The following is a 22100-nucleotide window of genomic DNA, read 5'->3' as shown; positions in this document are numbered from 1 at the left end:
GTAAACAATTCCTTGAAATCTACAGGCGACCCCAACCTCTCCAAGGTGCTAAAACTGCCAAGCTTTATTTGTCCTAAAGCCTAGTAGGGACCCATTTCAATGTTCCAATTACAAACCAATATCTCTGCTAAACACAAACATGAAGATTCTGACTAAGGTGGTGGCCAATAGGCTTAAATTGATGTTAACATCATTGACTTATCATGACCAGGTAGGCTTCATGCCACACCATTCCTCTGCATCCCACCTAAGATCCACCTTATATGTTCTCTGGCAGGTTAAAGATGATACTGATGAGAAAGTGGCTTTCATTGGAAACAACAATTCCTTTGACAGGGTGAGATGGCCATACCTATTCAGGATCCTAACATGGTTTGGGATTGGTGAACAATTTCTTGCCAAGGTCAGAAGGCTATAAACCTATATGTCAGCAGTGGTAGGCTGTAACAGGCACACTTTCTCAATGTTCCAGATCCACAGAGGCATGCAACAGGGTGCCTGCTGTCCCCACTACTATTTATCCTTACACTTGAACCCCTTGATTTAGCCATCTGGCAGATCAATGACATAGAAGGTGTAATGTCCCTAGGGGAAGAGCCTAAAGCACTTCACTGTGCAGATGACATTAGTCCTACTGTCCAATCAAGCAAATTATTACCCAAGCTGAATCTAATCAATTACATTTTTCAACTTTTTTGGGCTACAAAATAAATTGGGGGAAGTGTGAGGCCATGTCCTCCCACATGCGACTACCATGGCATTGATCAGTTACCACAAGTTTAAGTGTCAGCTAACCAAACTAAGATACTTTGGAATATACTGGAATACGGGGCTCCAACGCCTACTGGACTATTGAACCTCTGATCTCAAGACTAGAAATTGATTTCTCCCATTGGTCCACACTCCATCTTTCAATATGGGGCAAAGTCAAAATTAATAATTAATGTGATGACATAATTAAACTATATCTTTACAGCTCTGCCCCTACAGATCCCTTCCTGCATTATAAACAAACTGGCTAAAATGGTGAAAACATTTCCGTGGGATGGCCATAACCGGCAGCTAAATAATGTGACTTATCTATACTCCTATAACTACATAAATTACATAAATGGTTAACTCAAATCCTAATAAATAATTTTTTCTCCACCACTATAAAACAGCAACTGAGAGATTTGTGGATCCATAGTCTTTAAGTACAGTACATGGACGAGACTTGGGCTGAGATTATAATGACCCATGATAAGTCCCTCAGGCCTACTAGAAACTGAACTACTTGGAGCAACATGCTGGAGACAAGTGATATTGTGCATCTCCTACAGGAATGTTCAAACTTGACTGCATTCTGGAAGAGTGTGTGGGACACTATGAGGGAGTTCCTTGACATCTTAGAGTCACCTCACAAACCACACAACCCTCCTGCATGACTACAACTACCCTGAGAAAACACCTCAGAAAGACTGTGGTTGGGATTCTCAGACTGTGGCGGACCGCCAGTATATCAAAGTAGAGTCCTGGTTGCGGTAGATGAACACAGTAAAGCTATATAAAAAGGTTGTTTACTGTGTAAATGATCAATTAGAGATGTTTGAGACAGAGTGGAGTGGATTCTTTCGTGAACCCGGAAATCAACCATGAGATACACCATTAGGACAGTTTTACCTATTCATCACAGCGTTTCTGAGATGCCCGGATAAATGGTAGGGAGCTAGCAATCTGCGATCTGATTGATTTATGGGCCTGTTCAATATCTTTCACTCTTAGGCATCCGGAGTAAACCATACAGGAGGAGGTCTTTGAGCTAGATGGTTGTACCATGGTAATACTGCAAATAAACTAGAAGGGTGTGGCTCCATCCACTGAGTCTCGTCAGATTCTTGGGATATGGTGATGGCTGGCTCTCGCTATATCACTTTTGGAACATAGGGAGGATGGCTATTAAATTGCCGCATCACTTTTGCCAATTTGCATAGGTCTTGGAAACTCAGAAAAGGGTGCTATGTATGACATTGGTTCATGTACCGGTTTTAATCAGTTATGTCTTTTCCTGATTCAATGCACTGCATTTCTGTGTGGACTCAAGAAAGTGATCGGCATCCAGGCGACAAAATGGAGTGAACCTTCAAATACTAAAGGAGGGAAAGTTGTAAGTTAGAAGTTAGATGTTTTTCTCCTCATTTGTGTACAATGTCATGAATGGGAAAGGAAGACTTGTTGTCCAGACTTTATTATTTATCTCTTCCTTCCATTCATGGTTGACAATGTAAGTTGAATTCTTGAGTGGTGCCTAAAAAACAAAAAAAGATAAAAAAGTAGCATATATGTCCATATGTATTAATTAACATAGACCACATGAAAAGCACAATATTCACATGCATATGTTAAAAAAAATAGGCTCAGAAAGGGCAATCATTGAATAGTAAAATATTTTTATTGTGTTGTCGATATGCAAAGCCGTTTCTCCCGCAGTCCCTGTAGACTTTGGTGCTCCCTGACTGGACCTGTCTCTATTTCATTTGATCTCATATCAATAGTGGGAATGGTGATTTTATCTGTAAGAATTACAATTGTGGATCAATAATTTTAAGAAGTTTTTGTTAAGGAATTATTAAGCAGAATGCATGGAGCATCATCAGTATGGTTAGCAGTAAAGCATACAATTCATAAGTACAAAGAACTCAGTAAAGTTCAATGGAAAATTCAGCATAGATGCGCCTTCAAAAAGTGGGGAATGGTGCGTTTGGCTACAGAATAAAAGTATGTCCTTTTATATTTAGGACTTCAGACAAAAGACTTCATACATTCACTATGTGGGTATATGGCTCTCAAGGTATGTACCAATGTGGAACAAGCAAGAAGATACATTTTAGTACAGAATACATTTGAGGATTCTCCCATAATACTATTACATTGAAATGAGTTGCTTTCACAATTTATTCGAGCACTATAATTTGCATATTGTATAAACCATAGCCTGAGACAGTTGGGATGTCCTTGATTAAGTACAGCATGGTGAGAAGTCCCTGGGAACGCTCTCTGTCTCTTAATGAGAAGCTTGCAATTCCTTATTTAGAACCAGAAAATAACAACAGCAATGATCACATGGTATGCTGTAAAATCAGTTTAAGATGGAGGACAATACAGTTTCCCTTGTTATGCTATCACAAGTTAAATTTTAAGCATTTTAGAATAGTGAACAAAATCTGACGGTCCCCAGGATTTCATGTTTTTTTCTCAAAAGGTGCTATGGTTGCTCCCTATGTCAAAATTCACCTCCATTGTTCCAAGGCCAGCATTGTGTCAGGGTTGCCCCCTCTCATATGCCATGAGGGCACTCTTTAGTCAAAAATCACATACAATATTCCTGTGCTAGATTTCTTCCATTAGTGTCTTTAATATACAATGGGTGACCCTATGTCAAACATTATCTCTAGTATGTCAGGGCCGGAATTTTGCCATGGTTGCCACCTGTATGACTCTGTTGTCCTTCCTTATTCAAAGCAATTATGTCCAGTTTGCCAGTGACAGCATTTTGCCATTGGCAATGTCTCTATGGCAAGAATTATCTCCAGGATGCTAGCACCAGCATTTTTCCATTGGTGATTCTATTGCAAGAGTTGCCTGCAGTGTGCCAATGTCCACATTTTTTTCTTGAGTGGCTCATAAGCCATGTATTACCTCCAGTTTGTCATTGCTTCCATTTTGTCACAGGAGCCTGTTATGCTGAGAATTACCACCAGGCCATTGGAATTATGTGATTCTGCGGCTGTACTATTTTTTGCACGTATATGGATTTTGCCACATTTGTCACATAATCCATCATCTCTGACATAATTTGCATCTACTAACAAAAATCAAATGGATTAAAAGTTACTAAAATTGTTGTTGCAGCACTTGTTGCTGTGCAGTGGAATGCACTTCACAAGGGTAAGGATGATTGTTACAGTTCCTTATTGCTGTGTTTTGGTGTAACACTAGGACTAATGAGGTGAAACCTTTGGCCAGACAGAGATAAAATATGTAGAAATGACAAAATATGAACTTATACTGTTGCATAATTTAGTAGACTCTGCCACCTAATTTGGTCCTCTCTTGTCCATAATTTCAGTGGCCCTGAATATATTCAATACTACTGATCAATATCGATTTCGATAATTTCAGATTGTTGCACGAAGAGAGACTTTTTAAGCCCACCTGTGTCCTTCAGAAAAGTTTGAGACATGCATGCACGCTTGAATAATATAGAAGGAAAAGGAAATGGGATGAGTGAGAGAAAGAAAGAAAGAATTCTTGGATGTGTCTCTTCAAAACTAGGCAAAATCCTGTGTTCTAAAGTCTCATACGTGTAATTTAGCACCACAATAGATTTCACACTAGGAGAGCTTGGTGCTGATGTATAACCACAGTACTTTATACTTTATTTGGGCAGTCACTTAGGTTGTTCTTTCACATTGTCAAAGTTAATACAGTTCTTGAAATGGTTATCACTTAATTCATTTATCAGTTCTAGCTATCTGTAATTTAATCATGAATCCCAACATATTGTTACATTAATGCTGATATTGGTTTTTGGTTGGGCACATAAACAGGAAAACTTGTTGGTACTCATTCTTTTTCCACGTTTCTACTTTGCAGGTTTCCAGACGAGGTGACCAGGCAAGAGTACAATGTGGACTGCCTCTGCACCATGGACTCCGAATTCTCCTCAGGTAAGTGTGGAATGCTTTCTCTCACTTGTGCACCCTAGCAAGGGTGTGGCACCAGAGGCATGATAGTTGTACTTTTGAGTTCCAAAATGGCCTCCAAGATTTGGAAGTTATGCACAGCCTTTTCCAGAATCTCTTATCATAGAATGCTTCAGCTGCCTCGTCTTGTGAAATGCTAGTTGCATTTCGATCGCTTTCCTGTTGCTTTGCTCTATTTGTATCTCATCTTGCATTATTTGGAATAGACCTCTGTCTAACAAAAGCATGCAAGTAATGTCTCTTGCTAACAAATTGCCCTTTTACATCTGTCCTGCTTCTGGTCACTTGCTCTAAAACTCAAACACCTTTACCATTCATAATTGTAATCTAATTATAGCGGTTAATAGGTTAGTATTCCCGGCACTATTTGTATTTGAATTTGTATTTTAGTATTTATAAAGTGCATCACAGCCGTGGCATCGATGCGCTGGAGCGAGAACAATAAGTGTCAAGGAAAAGAACATGCGGTGGCCAAAAAAGAAATTATTGGGGGAAAAGCTAGGATTTTACCAGACTCCTGAAGGTTAAGAAATCTAGGGCCAGATGTAGCAAACAGTTTGCGAGTCGCAAACGGCGAAAATCACCGTTTGCGAGTCGCAAACGTGTGTTTGCTATGCAGAAATGCAGTTTCCGAGTCGGAATCGACTCGCAAAATGCATTTCCGACTCGCAAATAGGAAGGGGTGTTCCCTTCCTATTTGCGACTCGCAGTGGTATGCAATTCCATTTGCGACTGCGTATGCGGTCGCAAATGGAGTCGCAGTTACCATCCACTTGAAGTGGATGGTAACCCACTCGCAAACTGGAAGGGGTCCCCATGGGACCACTTCCCCTTTGTGAGTGGACCCAAAAATATTTTTTCAGAGCAGGCAGTGGTCCAAGGGACCACTACCTACCCTGAAAAATTCCAAAACTAAAGGTTTCGTTTTTTTTTTCTAAGTGCAGCTCGTTTTCCTTTAAGGAAAACGGGCTACACTTGGAAAAAAAAACTGCTTTATTTAAAAGCAGTCACGGACATGGAGGTCTGCTGTTCCCAGCAGGCCTCCATCCCCGTGAGTGCCCATAGTCGCTATGGGGGTGCAAATTGCGACCCACCTCATTAATATTAATGAGGTGGGTCTTTGCGACCCCATAGCGACTCGCAGACGGTGTCTGAGACACCGTTCTGCATAGCAAATTGCGAGTTGCAATTTGCGAGTCGGAAGGACTTGCAAATTGCAACTCGCAATTTCATACCTACCTACATCTGGCCCCTAGCTCTTTCCTTTAATCCAAAGGACGCGAATTCCAGTATTTAGCGCAGCCACCATGAAGGCTTTATCTCCCCATCTAGCTTTTCGAGTGCGAAAAACATGTATCAAATGAGCTTCTTTTGACCTGAGTTACCGACATATAGGTGGTCATTCCGACCTCGGCGGTCTTTTCAATAGACCGCTGAGTGACCGCCGTACGGAAGACCGCCACTGCTGGTGGTCTTCCGCATGGGCCATTATGACCGTTGGCAGCGCTCCGCCCGTTTCCAGACGAAGAGCCGCCAACAGCCATACTGGCGGCAGGCGGGGAAGTGGAGGTAGCTCCACCTCCACCGCCACGCCAACAGAACACTGCCCAGCGAATCACGACCTGTGATTCGCTGTGGCAGTGTTCTGTTGGCGTGGCGGTGTCGGCGGAGCTGCCCCCATGGGTCCCGTTCCCTCCCGGAGGATCACCGGAACAGGTAAGGTGATCGTCCGATAGGGAAGGGGGGTGGGGGGATGTTGTGAGTTGTGTGCTTGCATGGGGGTGTGCGTGTGTGTATGTTGAGGGGGCGTGTGAGTGCGTGCATGAATGCGGGGGGGTGTGTATGTGCATGAGTGCGTGCATGAATGCGGGGGGGGTGTGTATGTGCATGAGTGCGTGCATGAATGCGGGGGGGGTGTGTGTATGTGCATGAGTGCGTGCATGAATGCGTGCGTGTATGTGTGTGTATATGTTGGGGATCGGGTTGGGGAGGGGGGTCCTGCAACCTTTTGGGGGTGGCAGGGGTGGTGGGGTGATTCAGGGGAGGGAGTCCGGTGGGTGTTGGGGGTGGGGGAGACCCCTATCAGTGACAGGGAGGGGATTCCCTGGCACTGATAGTTCTTTCCGCCATGGATTTCATGGCGGTCCCAAACCGCATGAAATCCATGGCGGTAAGCCGGGGTCAGGCGGGTTGGAATACCGCCGGCGGTATGTGACGACCACCGGGCTGGAGACACAGGTCTCCAGCCCGGCGGTCGTTACCGCCGTGGCAGTCGGAACGGTGAAGCGGCGGCTGGCCATGGCGGTAACCGCCATGGTCAGAATTCATGAAAAAAGACCGCCAGCCTGTTGGCGGTCTTACCGCTGCTTCACCGCCGACCGCCACGGTCGGAATGACCGCCATAGTCTGTTCCGCCTCCATGTACAGACTTAAAAGTTAGACATAGAGTTTTGAATAAAATCTGCTTTGTAACCGGTAACCAATGCAGATGTTTCAAGCTATTGCTAGCAGAAGCGGAGTGAGGGAGATCCAAAATAAAGCAAGACGCAGTATTTTGGATCAGCTGAAGTTTCCTAAGTGACGATTTATCCAAATCGAGCAGCAATGAATTGCAATATTCTAATCTAGAAATTACTAAAGCCAAGACGACTGCAATTCTATCCTCCATTTGCAAATAAGAAAACATTTTCTTCAGAGTTTTCAGCATCCAGAAGCTTGTTTTAATAATGGAGTTCACTTGGGGCTTGAAGGAAAGACAATTATGACTCCCAGGTTTCTGGTGGCAGCATAGGAGCGGTAAGCTCACCACAGTCCAATGGCCACCAGCGAGAATTCCACAGCTCCTTGCTGGAACCAAAACACAAGATTTCCGTTTTATCACCATTCAACTTTAACCAGTTCTGGCCCATCCAGTTGTTGATCTCTCACATACAATTGTGAACCTAATCTGCTACTTCCTCCTAATCTTTTTAGAAACAGGTATGTTCAATTGTGTATCATCAGCATATGAAGTCGGAATAAAACCATACGAACGAATCAGTCTTGCTAGTGGAGCAACATAAAGATTGAATAAGGTGGGGCTGAGAGCAGATACCTGTGGAACGCCACATGTCAAACAGTACGCTGGGGTCTTAAAGTCCACCCAGCTCACCGTAATCAGTCTCACTCCCAAAAAAGATTCCAAAATCTGTAATGCTGTATCTCTAATCCCTGCTTGATGGAGACGAGATACCATGATTTGAGATGAAATGATGTCAAAAGCAGCAGATAAGTCCAGTAAGACTAGTAAAGCAGTCTGCCCATCATCCATTAACCTCTGAATAGTGTCTGAGGTGGTAATAAGCGCAGATTCGGTACTGTAGGCTTTTCTAAAACCATGTTGAGAGAAATCTAAGCTTTCTGAGTTATGGAGAAAACTGGCTAACTCTTATTGATGTGTTTCTCAAAAATCTTAGCCTGAATGGGAATGGTACTCCAACCAGATTAGAGTCCATATGGATTAAAATCTCAATATGATCTGAGAATCACTAAATGTTTCAAAAGAAGACAAGTTCACTCCAAAAAATATTGATGATCATGGATACTTCTTTAATCCTGATCACAATAAACATCTTCAATCTTGAACATAAAAAATCAAGAATACCAAACTGCCATCTTCAATCTTAATCATGAAAATATCAAAGAAAACTAAACAGCCATCACGTGTTTCGTGACACAGCACTTCCTCAGAGCTGTTGGGTCAGAAGCACATACATATTAGTATAACCCAAAAAGGTTGCAAACGAAAACAAATAAGAAAAGATAACATTGGCAGACAAGTTTGGAAGTTCGTTATATGTCCTAAATGGTACAGACTACTGGATTGAGAGACATTCAATATTATACATCAATGTACTAACTAAATTGTTTGCATTATACTATAAGAAACTTAAAATAATGCACACTAGGTTTGAGAATTACTATTCGGGTGAAATTGATTCCAAGAAGAGAAAAAAGAGAAAAGAGAAAAGAAAAGAACAGAAAGGAAGAACAAGGGGACATATGATTATGGTAGGGAACACAGGTTCTGTATCAATAAGATATGAGTCACAATGTAATTTAGGATTTCAGTTCAGGGAAAAAGTCCACAACATCTTTGTACTTCTAGACCCTAAAGTTCAAATGATGAACACTCTTGAGGGATGCTATATAGTGCACAGGTATCAACATAACTAGTATTATACACAATGAAACATAGTACGTTCCTCTTCTAGTAAAAAAATATATATATTAAGAAAATTGAAAGAGTCATTAGGATACAGAGCACTACCCCCACAAAGGACTATACAATTATAACAATTATGGTACCTGAGCCTTAACTTAGTCAAGTCATATCGTATATTGTTACCATTATGAGGATTAGCCAACCATAGTTCTAATACAGCCATAACCACCAATATGTCCAGATCTGCACATTACTAGGTTGTATCCTACACTTTACCTACCTCTGGTATAAATTGAAAAATAATGTAGTATTTCCCATTTAACCTTCTACTAAGGCCAAATCACCGGTCAATAAAATTATATGATTGTGTTACAATGTTTGTAAAGTGCCTGAAAAATATAACTGGAAAAACTAACAATAAAAATAAATTTACTTCACCACCAATTCTGAGGCCTTTGTTTGCTTTGTCCGTGTCACATTATTCAAACCGGCTATTAATTTTGAAAAGGATAATAATCTGAAGCTAAGATGGAATCCCCATTAAAATCCCTAGGCGATAGGTTGCAGTTCTGTAACTGTAAATTCTATAAGCAAATTTAATTAAAATGAACGCTAATCACATGTTTGTGCATTATAAACACTCAAACATGCTCTTGAGTTAAAATTTGAATACACATAAAAAGATTTGGTTAGTTCTAATACTAAATCATTTCTTAAAATATTAGGCTTAAAGTGCTTACAGGCATAAATAGTCCTACTCAACTGATTTCATCTTTTCTTTGTTGGTCTTAAGTTCAAGCACTCGCTTACATCCATGAAAAAGTGACAGTGTATCCTTGTTACTGAGATAAAAACATAATCAAATTCATAAAGACAGATGAAACATAATTTGAACTGTTTAGTCAATCTAAGTGACCTAAGACTCCCCCTATGGTGCACACTAATCCTTCATGTCCAAAAATTGGCGCTGTTGTCTCCGTCCACCCAATATGCTAAGATTGTCCATTTAAGTACTCATCAACATGAACCCATATCGACTATGCCATTCACTTGTAATCTATGTAGTACCTACTCAGCTATTTTCTTCATTTCTTTATGGGCCTGAACCATGAATTTTAAACCCGCCAAGAAAACGGGATTGTCATACAATTTAACCAACTAATAACAGGTGGCCTACGTGAGCGTATATTCAGTGACCTAAGAATGTTTTTCAAGTACATTCTCCTGTATTCTGACAATGCGGGGCACACAAAAAAACATATACAAGTGACTCTTGTTTGTACCAACAAAGGCGACAAGTATGTGACTGTACTTGCTGTCTCCATGAAGGGACCACGTCTTTGGTTTCCATAATACAAATTGCAAAAGCATAAATTGATGTTTCAATGTCTGGGTAAAGGGTACTGAAGATAATCCTGAGCCCGTAGTGATTTATAGGATGTTAATATGGAGCAGGCATGTCGTCTTCTAGAGCGCATGTGTTTGTCAGTAGTTAAGGACAGTAACCTAGTGGCAGCATTTGCCTTCTGGTAAAACTCCACTTTACCCGGGCTCATACCACATGCTTCTTGCAAGCCTAGATCCTTAATAGAGTTGTTTAAGTCATAACCCCATCGTCGACACTGTTGCTCCTCAATTTCAATCCAGCATAGGTTGTTAATGGTACCAGTCTCTGCTGCTCGCATTCTCCAACAAAATTTCATATAAGAACATTTACTCTGATGTTCAGAATTTTTCAGGCCAAATTCTAAGCGTACCTGAGCTGGGGATACTGAACGTGGGATCTGAAATACTGATTTGTAAGCCTTCTTCTGAACTTGGTTATAGAAGGCTGCTTCCTTACCCAGCAATATTTTGGCCCCATAAGTAACAGTGGGCATTAGCCGTGCGCCCATATCAGAAAGCAGATGATTATCTGACGGATAGCTTGATTTTCGTTTTAATAACTTGAATCCATAGTTCAAGTATTGGGCCTTTGCTTGAGCAACAGCAAGCTGCAGTTGAAAGGTCAAGAGATGATCCATGGCAAAACTCGTGTATTTGTATATCGGGACAATCTCCACCTGTGTTCCATTAATGAACCATGAAAAAGATTTAAACTTTGTATCAACCAATCGGACAACCTTAGTTTTGCTGAAGTTCAATTCCAGAACTTGCTTAATAATATATGTAGTAAGTGCGTCACTGTTGTGCTGTAGTCCGACTGGTGTTTGACTGAGTAAAACTATGTTGTCTGCATACTGTAGCCATGCGAAAGGTCACAGTTCAATTAAAACTTTGTGAAGTGACCACATCTCTAAAATAAAAATGCCTCCAAATCCGTGCATATGATTTGTACCTCCAAATAAGGTCCAATCTCTTATCAGCAATCATAATAACCAATGATACGGGAAGAACAATAAATAGATGACACCAATAAAAACACATTGTTTACAGACTGATTCTGTACTCACAATCAGTCAACCCTGATCTCATTTATTTAGCAACATCCCACACAAACAAAAATTCAATAAAGAAAGAGAAAGCGAAAAGGAAAAAGAAAATGTGCTGTCCTTCATATCAACCACAGTTTATAATCAGCCAACAGGACATTCTACACAAATAATGGCCAAGCCTAGAGTTCATTCGATATCAAATGTGTCCAGTTCACCAAACCAATCTTTAGACCAATAAATAGTCATGGTTGGTTCAATTCAGGCAAACTGTTGAACATGTTTGAACTTGATTGAACATTAGTACTACCTCCATCTCTCAACGCTCACACTCCACTTAACTGCTATAATGTATCCTGCATACCACAGCTTCACTCTGTACAATTTCCAAAAGAAAGCATGTTTACTTAAGACGCTTAACCACACACATATGTCACTAATAAGAAAGAACTCATCCAAAGAGACTCACAAGTTTACTTAACGGTGTAGTTCATAATTTAATAAAAAAAACAATGTTTATACGAATGAACAAAGTCATGCGTAATTAAATTCCGATACACTGTCACGTTTGAACTTAATTGAACATTCATGCTAGCTCCACTCCTCAACGCTCAACCTCCCCTTAACAGCTACACTGTATCTTACAACCCCCGGCTGTATTCCATACTACAGTTTCCGCTGAAAGCTAATTTGTTTAAGATGTTTTATCATAAGTATATCTCATTGATAGAAAACAACTCATCTAGATAGACTCACCAGGTCACCTAACGCTGTAGCTCACGGATGCATGAAAAAGCAATTAAACCTTACCCACAGAAACTCCACCCTTTTTTATACGCCACGAGCCGCCAAAATCGATAGTTATGCACAAAATCGATAATTCAAAAACTTAACATTGCCCAGTCAAGTAAAATTCATTAAATTCCCTGTAAAACTGCGATGGGTAGGTTAGCCTCTGAAAAAGACTGACCTCGCGCACAATGTATTTATTAATTTTTTACTTTGAATCCTTGCTGAGTAGCCATCACTTCTAAACTGCGATCCCTAAATGACGTCCATACACACGAAGAACACTCAACAGAAACAAACAAGCTGTAAAAAAATCTACTGTGACAAGAAGTCACCTGTGTGACCATCTTTTTTAAGCTTTTGTATATCTCTTGATGAGTTGGTGCTTGTTTCCTACAGATTAGAAATGCCTAGGTGTCTCCAGGACTGATTGGTTGGAAATATTTATAAAGTTGCTCCCTGTGAGGAATTTCATCTTTATTCCTGCTTTCTCAATATTTTCTTGCTCTGGATATTGGCTAATATTTACCCTTAGGGTTGTTTTAGCTTTATAAAGGAGCCCAATTACATGTGTTCTGTTTAAAAAGCACATCTTTTTTATCCTAAGGTTGTCATACTAGACACTTCAGTAAATCAACTATACGTGTTTGAATGTTCTGTGCAATTGTAAAAAGTGCAGATATAGAGTTCAGTAATATCTAGTATATGTAGGAATGGTTGGATGAATGGATGGATGGATGTTTGTGATACCTTTGTAACGTGAATGTAGTCAAAAGGCAGCCGAGGACTTTTCAGAGCTAAAGGCAAAAATACAGTGAGCAAATGATTGAAGCTGTAGCAGGGTTCTGGGGTCAAAAGTGGATGGATACTCCATTGTGATGTGATGTTCTTTAAAGATGCGTCTTCACCTCTTTTGTAAATTGTAGCAGAGTGGGCCAGTCCTAACAGACCCATGGATGTTGCTCCAGATCTCTGGAGCATAGAAGGGGAAGGTTTATTTCCTTCTGTTTGTTTACACTTCTTTTCCTCCACGATGGTGTTTGGCTAAAGGTGTTCCAAGAGCCACTGAAGATGGCAAGCGTGCTACCAGATAGACAGGGGTGAAGGGTGTTATGACTTTATATATGATGCAGCTGAGATAAAAGATTTTATGGCAAGACCTGGAGGCTAACATTATGCAATCTCCCTTAATTGCCACTACTCACAGCAGCTCCTTCAAAGGATTTAGAGCACAAGAATTCCAACATTTTAAAAACACAAAACCTCCATCCCACATCCTTCTTTTTTGTTGTTTCTCCTGCAAATACTGGTATGGTGAGAGAGAAATATAAGTTGATATTGTGTGTTATGTATGGCGTATGGAAGTTACTTGAGGTTATAGTTCGAATCTGAATGATTAAAATGTTAAACAGAACATATAATGTATTTTAATTAGCATTGTGGATTTAGTAATAATTTTCAATGGGGGCTTAAAGTAATTCAGAAAGAATTTATACAGTGCAGTACCTTTTAGTTTGTGAGGTAATTCGTATTTTACTTCTTTTGTAATAGTTTAATCTTTACCGTTTGTGAAGCCAGGTTGTTCGTTGGTCTGCACGAGCACTCGGGGGCCAGGTTGATGTGGCTGTTGAAGGCTCATTCAGTAATTCCATCAGTGCAAGCCAGGAGCAGGAGACTGTCATGTGGTCAAATTTGTTCATCTTGCTAGCGTGTGTATTCTTTAATGCACACGGGTTAGCCTCGCAACCTTCTTGAATGAGGCTGTCGGCCTCGCATTTCATGATGTTAGCTTTCCATTTCATATTAGTTTTGTAGTGCATGCATAGCGCTGCTACCCCTAGTCCCTTAGTGGGTGTGCAATTGGCGTTTATCACAATCTCATGCATGCAACATAATAAATGCTAGGACAACATTTGTGGGTATAATATGTCGCAAGTTTATTATTTACACAGGTTGGGTTAGCTTACGGGCGATCCCGGTATCGGCGATGAGTTTCTTAAACATTGGCCGACACCCATCCTGAGAAAGCTAGAGCTGTTCCGTCTGGTGTTCTCTGCACCAACACGCTTAGCATCTTACAGCTCGTTCCTTTATTGTGGTTTACCACTTTATCAATTTGTCATGCTCCCGACAAGTCAGAGCGAGACCCCGGCCAGTCTCCACAGGTGCTCAGGATTCCAACTGTCCCTTGCGGGATTAAGGAGCGCCGTCACGTCATCCCAGGCCCCGCCGTAAAAGCTCCAAGTAGCCTGAGGAATAGCTTTTGGCTCCAGGAATCACCATCTGGAGGCCTTTTAATCATTTATAAAGCTTTAGGATCGCCCTGTAACTCCGCTTTGCGACGCTTCTTGAGGTTCCTGTAGAGAAATTCATGTTGTAAACACCTCTTTAACATATGTGACTATCTCTGAATGTATGAGGTTGTTTGCCATGTCGTCGGGGCGGGTGGGATGTTGCTCGCCTTTCGCCAAAAGAGGCCCAGCCCTGCGAGGTCACCCCTTAAATGGACCTCCTGGCCTCACTCCTCCCTCCTCGCACCTTTAGGGGCCATAAACAGGGGGTGGACCACCCTCCCTAAGTACGGAGGCCCCTCCTGGCCATTTTTCCCTCTAACAGGGGAGCGACGCTAAGAAGCTGTCCCCCTTATTGTCGCCCTACGTGCGACGTGGCAAGCCACATTCTTGACGTGTGCGGTCATGTTGTTCTTGACGCATGGTGGGTGTTGTTCTCCAAGTTAGAGACGCACCATAATAAATGTAGGCTTGCTCTCCGAGGAGCGACAGCTCTCAGAAGTGGATAATATTAGAGGCTGGCATGCCGTGTGACATCATTAGGTGGCTATTTTAGGAAACTGGAGAGTTTTACATTGTCTTAACGCATTTTATGTTTTAACAGTTGGGCTTTCCTGCCGTGAGTGAGTTACAATCGACAGTTACAGCTCAGGTGAAATTACAGCTGACGTGCTTCACATAACGGTGAGAGATTATTGAGTGTTAGCAGTTAGGCTAGGAAAAATACAGTTTTTACATATTAAATACAGCCTTTTGAATAGGTGTATTTAAATACTTCTTTAAGGGATAGTTTCTGATGTTTCATTAATAAAGATCAGTGACAATAGGAATCAGTTGAGAGAAGAAACATTGTTTTTTTTTTTTTTTTGTCCTCATTCAGCCTCGCATTCTGAGCCACCTCTCAATTTGTACAACCTTCTCACCCTCTAAATAAGAGAGGGACCCTAACCAGGGGGTGCACCACTATATCTCCCGGTCCGCCTAAGCAAACCAGCAGGAGTGGCAAGCGATGAATAATTATTGGACGAAAAACGACAAACCGATTTCAAATAATCTCAAAACAGCCAGATATCAAAAAGAAAAAATTCAAATCACTCCCCCACATTTTAATAAAGGCAATCAAAGTTCCATATTTCTCTTAGTACCCCGCGTATTCAAGTCCATGTTCGAAGTGCGGAGAGCTGCATTAAGCCAATCCATATAACTCGGAGGGTGCTCCTTCATCCAATTTTTGCAAATTTCATTCTTGCCCAACACAATTACATAAAACAAAAATTTACGATTAACATTATTCACCCTACTCCATATACCCTCTTCCTGTAGCTGCCCAAATATAATCAACGGGGGTGATACATTGATTTTCCAGCCTAACATAGATGATATTGCCCCAAAGACTTCCTCCCAAAACAACCGAATAACAGGGCAATCCCAAAACATATGAATATCCGTTGCTCCTACCCCACCGCATTTCAAACATTTAATCACTTCTCCATTCTTAAACTTGGAAAGTTTTGCTGGCGAGATATAACCTCTGTGTAAAGTATAAAGATGATGTTTCCTTAATGGGGCTGGCTTCACTACTTCGTAAAGAGTCAAAAACGACTTCTTCCACCATATCCCAACCTTATCACCAGGCATGGCCTTATCCCATAGATTGGTCGGTAGGGTAAAATTCCCATCAAGGGTTTCTAATATTTCCCAATACCAAACCGCCAACTTCTTTACAGGGGCAGAGACCACAAATTCAAGAAAAGAATCCTCAAATGATCTTACCACACCCAGACCCCCCTTAATTTCTTTTTCCCACTCTCTTATCTGTAAATACTTTAACCTAGACAGGGATCCACTTGTTATCCCTACCAACTCATCCCATGAAAGTAAAGTACCCTCTCGAGATAGCTCACCCCAACTTTCCACCCCTGCCCTTTTGAGTGGTAGTGCTAAAATATCTTTACAGCACTCTGGGGTGCCCGGGGAGTCCCAAATAGGCACATGATAGCTGTAGTAATGAACACCAAGACGTCGTCTCAGCTGATACCAACTCCTTGCCAATCCTTGCAGCACTTTCAATGTAACTTTTTTGAAAAATTTAGGGTCACCGAATTTGAAAAGAAAATGCCTTGAGGCCCCTTTTACAGTTGAAACAATTGCCTTATACATTCCGCCCACTGCTGAACCATCTGGGCATAAAAACAACATCCTTGAGTTATTGAATAAGAAAGCCCAAGCATAATATGCCAAATCTGGTAAAGCCAATCCTCCCTTTTCCCTTCTTCTGCATAATTTCTTCCAAGATATCCTTGGCCTCTTTGAACTCCAAATAAAACTACTTATCGCCTGCTGCATTTTATCCTGATATCCTTTATGCATTGCCAAAGGAATTGCTGCAAACACAAAATTCCATTTAGGCAGAATGAACATCTTAATTAAATGTATCCTCCCAAGAATCGTCAAAGGGAGATATGCCCATTTTTGCAGTATAGCTTTACACTCAACTAACAATTTTCGTGCATTCCTCTCCACTAAATCCTTAACATTATGGGTCACTATAATGCCTAAATACCATATTTCCTTCTTACTTGGTATTGACCCTACTTCCATATTCCATTGCATAGTTTCTGTTTTTCCCCATTAATCCGGTAACCTGATATCCTTCCAAATTGTTCAGCCAGTTCTTTAACAGTACTAAAGGCCAATGGCAAGTTATTAGTATATATCAGCAGATCATCTGCATATAAAGAGATTTTTTTTTTTCCAACCATTGCAACAAAAGGGAGGGATGAGGAGATTTTGCCTGATTTTTCTGGCAAACGGTTCAATATACAAATTAAACAATACAGGGGACAAGGGACAACCCTGCCTAGTACCTCTAGAGATTGTAATGGGACCCGTAAGTTTCCCATTCACCAAAATCTTAGCAAAAGGTGCTGTATAAATCTGGTCAAAAACCCCGCAAAACTTTGATCCTAAATTGGCCTGCCTCAACATCGATTTAAAAAAATTCCAGTTTACTTGATCAAAAGCTTTCATTGCATCTAAGATAATAATTGCCAATGGTGCCCCAAAAGTTGTAGCCATATCTATTGCCCCAATCAATTCAAAAGTTAACTCATGCAAATATCTACCTTTAGAAAAACCTTTTTGATCTGGGTGCACCAAGTTGTTAACTATCTTACTCAGCCTATCCGCTAAAATTTTAGCTAATAATTTATAATCGCTGTTCAAAAGTGATATAGGCCTATAAGAAGCACATTTTGCAGGATTTTTATCAGGTTTCAAAATTAATGAAATAACCGCCTCATTCCACGAAAGAGGAATGTCATTGCCATGTTCCAAAATCCCCCCAAACAGCTCTGTCAGCATGGGGATAATTGAATCCCCTAATACCTTATATACCTCCACTGGGATACCATCCGGGCCCGGAGCAGTCCCAGACTTACTACTATTCAAAATTCTCCTAATTTTCTCTGACGTAATTGGGGCATTCAGCGCTTCCCTCTCCTGCAATGATATACCTAAGGATATATCGGACCCCATCCATTCCGTTACCATAGCTTCATCCACCTCTAACTCTTCCGAATACAATTGTGTGAAAAAGTTTTGAAAAGCCGATTCTATTGCCGCATCATCCGTTCTTCTTTCTCCTGACTGCTCCATTTCAACCTCCTTGATATAGTTCCTAACACGATCTGCTTTGCCTTTCCAGGCTAACAACTTCCCAGCATTTTCCCCATATTCAAAATGTGCCAATCTGCTTGCCTCCCATTTCCTTTGATTTCTTCCCTGTAATACCTTCTCCAACTGTCTTCTCAACCTATCCAAGCTAGCCCTCAAAGCCTCTGTCTCACCTGATTCTATTATTTCGACTTTATACTTTCGCATTTCCTGCTCTATCAAATTAATCTAATTTCTGAACACTTTACATTTCTGGATAGATCTACTCGTAATCTCCCCTCGAATAACCGCTTTAAACGTGTCCCATACAACTGATATTGGGGCGGATCCCATATTTACGCTGAAAAAGAATTCTGATTCCTTACGCAACTTTACCAGCACCTCCTGGTCCAGTAATAAAGAACGATCAATCGTCCAGCGATTACTAAGACTTCTCTGCAGGAAGCTCATATCCAGCACAACCACAGAATGGTCCGATAAGTGAGAGGGCAGATACACTATCTTCTTCACGTCCTCTCTCAAACGTAAATCTAATAAAAAGGAATCAATTTGAGAGGCATGCATATATTTTTTATTAAAAAACGAAAAATCCCTGCTATTCCCCACCCTTTGTCTCCAAATATCGCACAAACCAAATTCCTTCATCATCCTCCTTAAATATTGTTGCGATTTAGGCGTGCCTCGCGACTTACAGTTATGCCTATCCAGCTCATTATCTAACACAACATTAAAATCACCCATCAGGATAACTGGGTCAGTGAATTCAAGAAGCTGGGAAAAAAGACGCCTTAAAGGTTGTATATCATCGCAATTGGGGCCATAGTACCCTGCTAACACCAGATTACGACCACCAAATTGTACTTTAACTATCACCCACCGCCCGCTGTATCTGATCTTACCTCCAAAATTACAGCATTTCCCTGTTGTGATTGTTTGACTAAAATAGCCACACCTTTAGTAAGATAGTTGTGCCCTGTACATGTAAACGTTTGAACCCACCTCAACTTTTGTATTATGTTAATACACTCCGCCTTTGTTAAATGCGTTTCCTGAAAGACTGAGATTTGCGCAGTTGAATCATGCAAATACTGTAATATTTGCTCCCTTCTCCCTCTCATCCTCAGGCCATTAACGTTCCAAGAAAGAATTTGCAATGATATGTTATTCGCCCCCTGGCTTCTCTCCCTACTAGCTATCTTTCAAATCTTACGGAACAAATAACCGGGTTGAACGAGGCACTACTTTTTTCTTTTTTTCCGCTCTCCCCCCCAGCCCCCACCCTACCCCACCACCCCCTCCCTTCCTCCCATGGCCCACATGTGGAGAACCCCCCCCAACTGAGGACCATAATGGTCCAAGATTTTAGCACCCCCCGCGTTCCTGGGGAACTTAAACTTAGGAAACCACTAAAACAACATTATTTTGCGGTCTGCCCATCTTTAACTACTTCAAATAATTCATCCGCCTCACTTATATCTCTGATATTATACATTTTGTTGTTGTACATGACCCGGAGAAAGGCTGGAAATTTCAACTGATCCGAGACCCCCAGAGACTTAAAGATCTCCAAACGTTTCCAGAGCTCCCACTGCCTATCCATAGTAACCCTAGATAAATCAGACCTAATCTCAAAAACAACATCATTCACTCTTAAAAATTTTTGTTTCAAGGCTCTAGATAAGATCTTTTCTTTCATCTGATATGTCAAAAAGTTTATCAAAATTTTTCGACATCTACTACTGTTCATCCGCATCTTGAAAGGGTCCAAATGAATTCTCTGTATTTCCTTTCCAATTTCCTCCTCAGTCTCCTCCAGTCCGACCGCCAATTTGATTAGCGAAACCACAAAGGCCTTGAGATCGTTGCCTTCTGTACCTTCAGGCACTTTCAAAAGCTTAAAATTGTTTCTTCTTGAGTAATTTTCCAGTTGCTCAATCCTATTTTTTAATGCCTGCTCGCTTCCCTTCAATGCATCAATCTCACCCTTATGTTGAGCCAATTCCTCCTTCATGCCACCCATAGCTTCTTCAAGAGCCTGAGTTCTCTCCCTTACAGCATCAATTTTTCTTTCTAATATTGCACAAACCTCTCTTATCTCCCCTTGATTTACTTCTGAGTTAGCAAAACCTTTCTTTACATCCTCAGAAATAGACAAAATCAATGCCTCCAGCGAGGAGCTCAGAGAAAGCGAGGGGGCAGGAATGGCTTGAGCGGATTCCTCGACCACCGCTCTAGGCAAAGGATCTTGTGCCTCTAAGGCCGCTACGGTTGGGCTCTGAACTTGAAATTGGGCCATCTGTTCCTTCCCCAACAATGGCGGGGGGAAAGACTTCTCCATCCCTGCGCCTTCTTTGCTTTCACCAATTTCTTGGGAAGGCGCAACCATACTATTGTCCACCCGCCCCCTGCCCTCGCCAAAAGCATCCTCTGACTCCGAGGTGGTAACCTCCATTAGCACTCTAGCCTGACCGGGGTAAGCTTGATTACTTCTGGTCTTACCTTAAAAAAAGACCTTAGGGAGGGAGTCAACTTATCTCTCCCCTTAAGCTTGCTTTCCCCCACCTTCCTCACGACAATCCTTCCTCCTTCACCAGATTTGGATTTCGACCTTTTTTTGCCTAAACCTCCCTTATCACCCTTATCCGCTGAAGTCACATCAAAATTGTCCACCTGCAGCTGGTCAGTCCCCTCCACTCTTGTTAAAAAAAAGGGGAAGAGGGGGTATCACCACCCCCCCCCCAACTCTGCCTCACCGTTTTTTTCCTGGTCCCCTTCTCCAATGTCCCCTTTGGTTGTGCTCCTTGCCTTGCCTTCTCTGTGGCTTCGCTAGAGGAGCTGCTAATGAAGCTGCTGCTGCCGCTATTCCCCCACAGGGGAATACGCGCTGCTCCTTTCCGTGCCCTGCGCTGCTCCAGCGCAGCCCGGCACCACCAGACAGCCCCCGCTGCCCTCCAGCCTGCCTCCGAGCCAAAAAATCGCGGTGCCTGTCACCGCAATCCGATTGGCAGCCCCGTCATGCCATGCCCCCCAGGAACCGGAAGCTCCCTAGCGCGCTGCTCGGACGCCGCAGCCCGCCATGTTCTCCTCAACCAAAAATGCTGAGAAGAAACATTTTTAGAGAACAAATTGATGTTGAATAAATGGATAGATTCAGAAGAGGAGAAATTTTGGTCCGCAGGTGAGACTTCCCATTCTAAGAAGAAGGGCAAAGTGTCTAGAAAAGGGAAACACCTTACAGAGTATTTTCTCAGTTAAAAAGAAGGAAATCTGCGGTGGCTGATCACGGTGGCTGGGGACGCACGAGACATGAGTGTCCAGGACACACATTGTGGGCGGACTAAGGGCCCAGAGAAAGAATTGTGAAATGTTAAAAGGGGCATAAGCACTCTGATGAAGTGTGATAAGTCCTCAGGAAGCTCTCAGGTTGAGTTCCTCATCTGAGTTTGACTCAGATGCAACAGAGTGCGATGTAATTACAAAGAAAAAGGAGATTAAAGAAAATGTAAAGGGTAATGACCCAGAGGTATTAAGAGGTCCTCTTGAAGGAATGAATGTTTCACACATTTTAAATTAAGTAAATTAAGCACCTTCTTTCTCCAGTATGTGTTCCAGTGGAACTTGCTGCAGATTACATGCATACTTACCTGAGGAAGTGTTAGACTTTTCATCCTTGGCGTGGTCTACCTTAACTTTTTGCCTCTGTTTCCCAGGTTGTTGATGTGTGCTAGACTCTGTTTTTGCTGTTTTTGTTACTCTGGGCACTTTACCACTGCTAACCAGTGCTAAACTGCAAGTGCTCCTATACAAAATGTGTATGCAATCGGTTTATCCATGATTGCCATATTTGATTTACTAGTAAGTTCCTAGTAAAGTGCACTAGAGGTGCCCAGGGCCTGTAAATCAAATGCTACTAGTGGGCCTGCAGCACTGGTTGTGCAACCCACATAAGTAGCTCTGCAATCAT

The sequence above is a fragment of the Pleurodeles waltl genome, chromosome 6, assembly GCF_031143425.1.
Source record: "Pleurodeles waltl isolate 20211129_DDA chromosome 6, aPleWal1.hap1.20221129, whole genome shotgun sequence".
Taxonomy (NCBI): Eukaryota; Metazoa; Chordata; class Amphibia; order Caudata; family Salamandridae; genus Pleurodeles; species Pleurodeles waltl.
Note: the sequence above shows the minus strand (reverse complement) of the source record.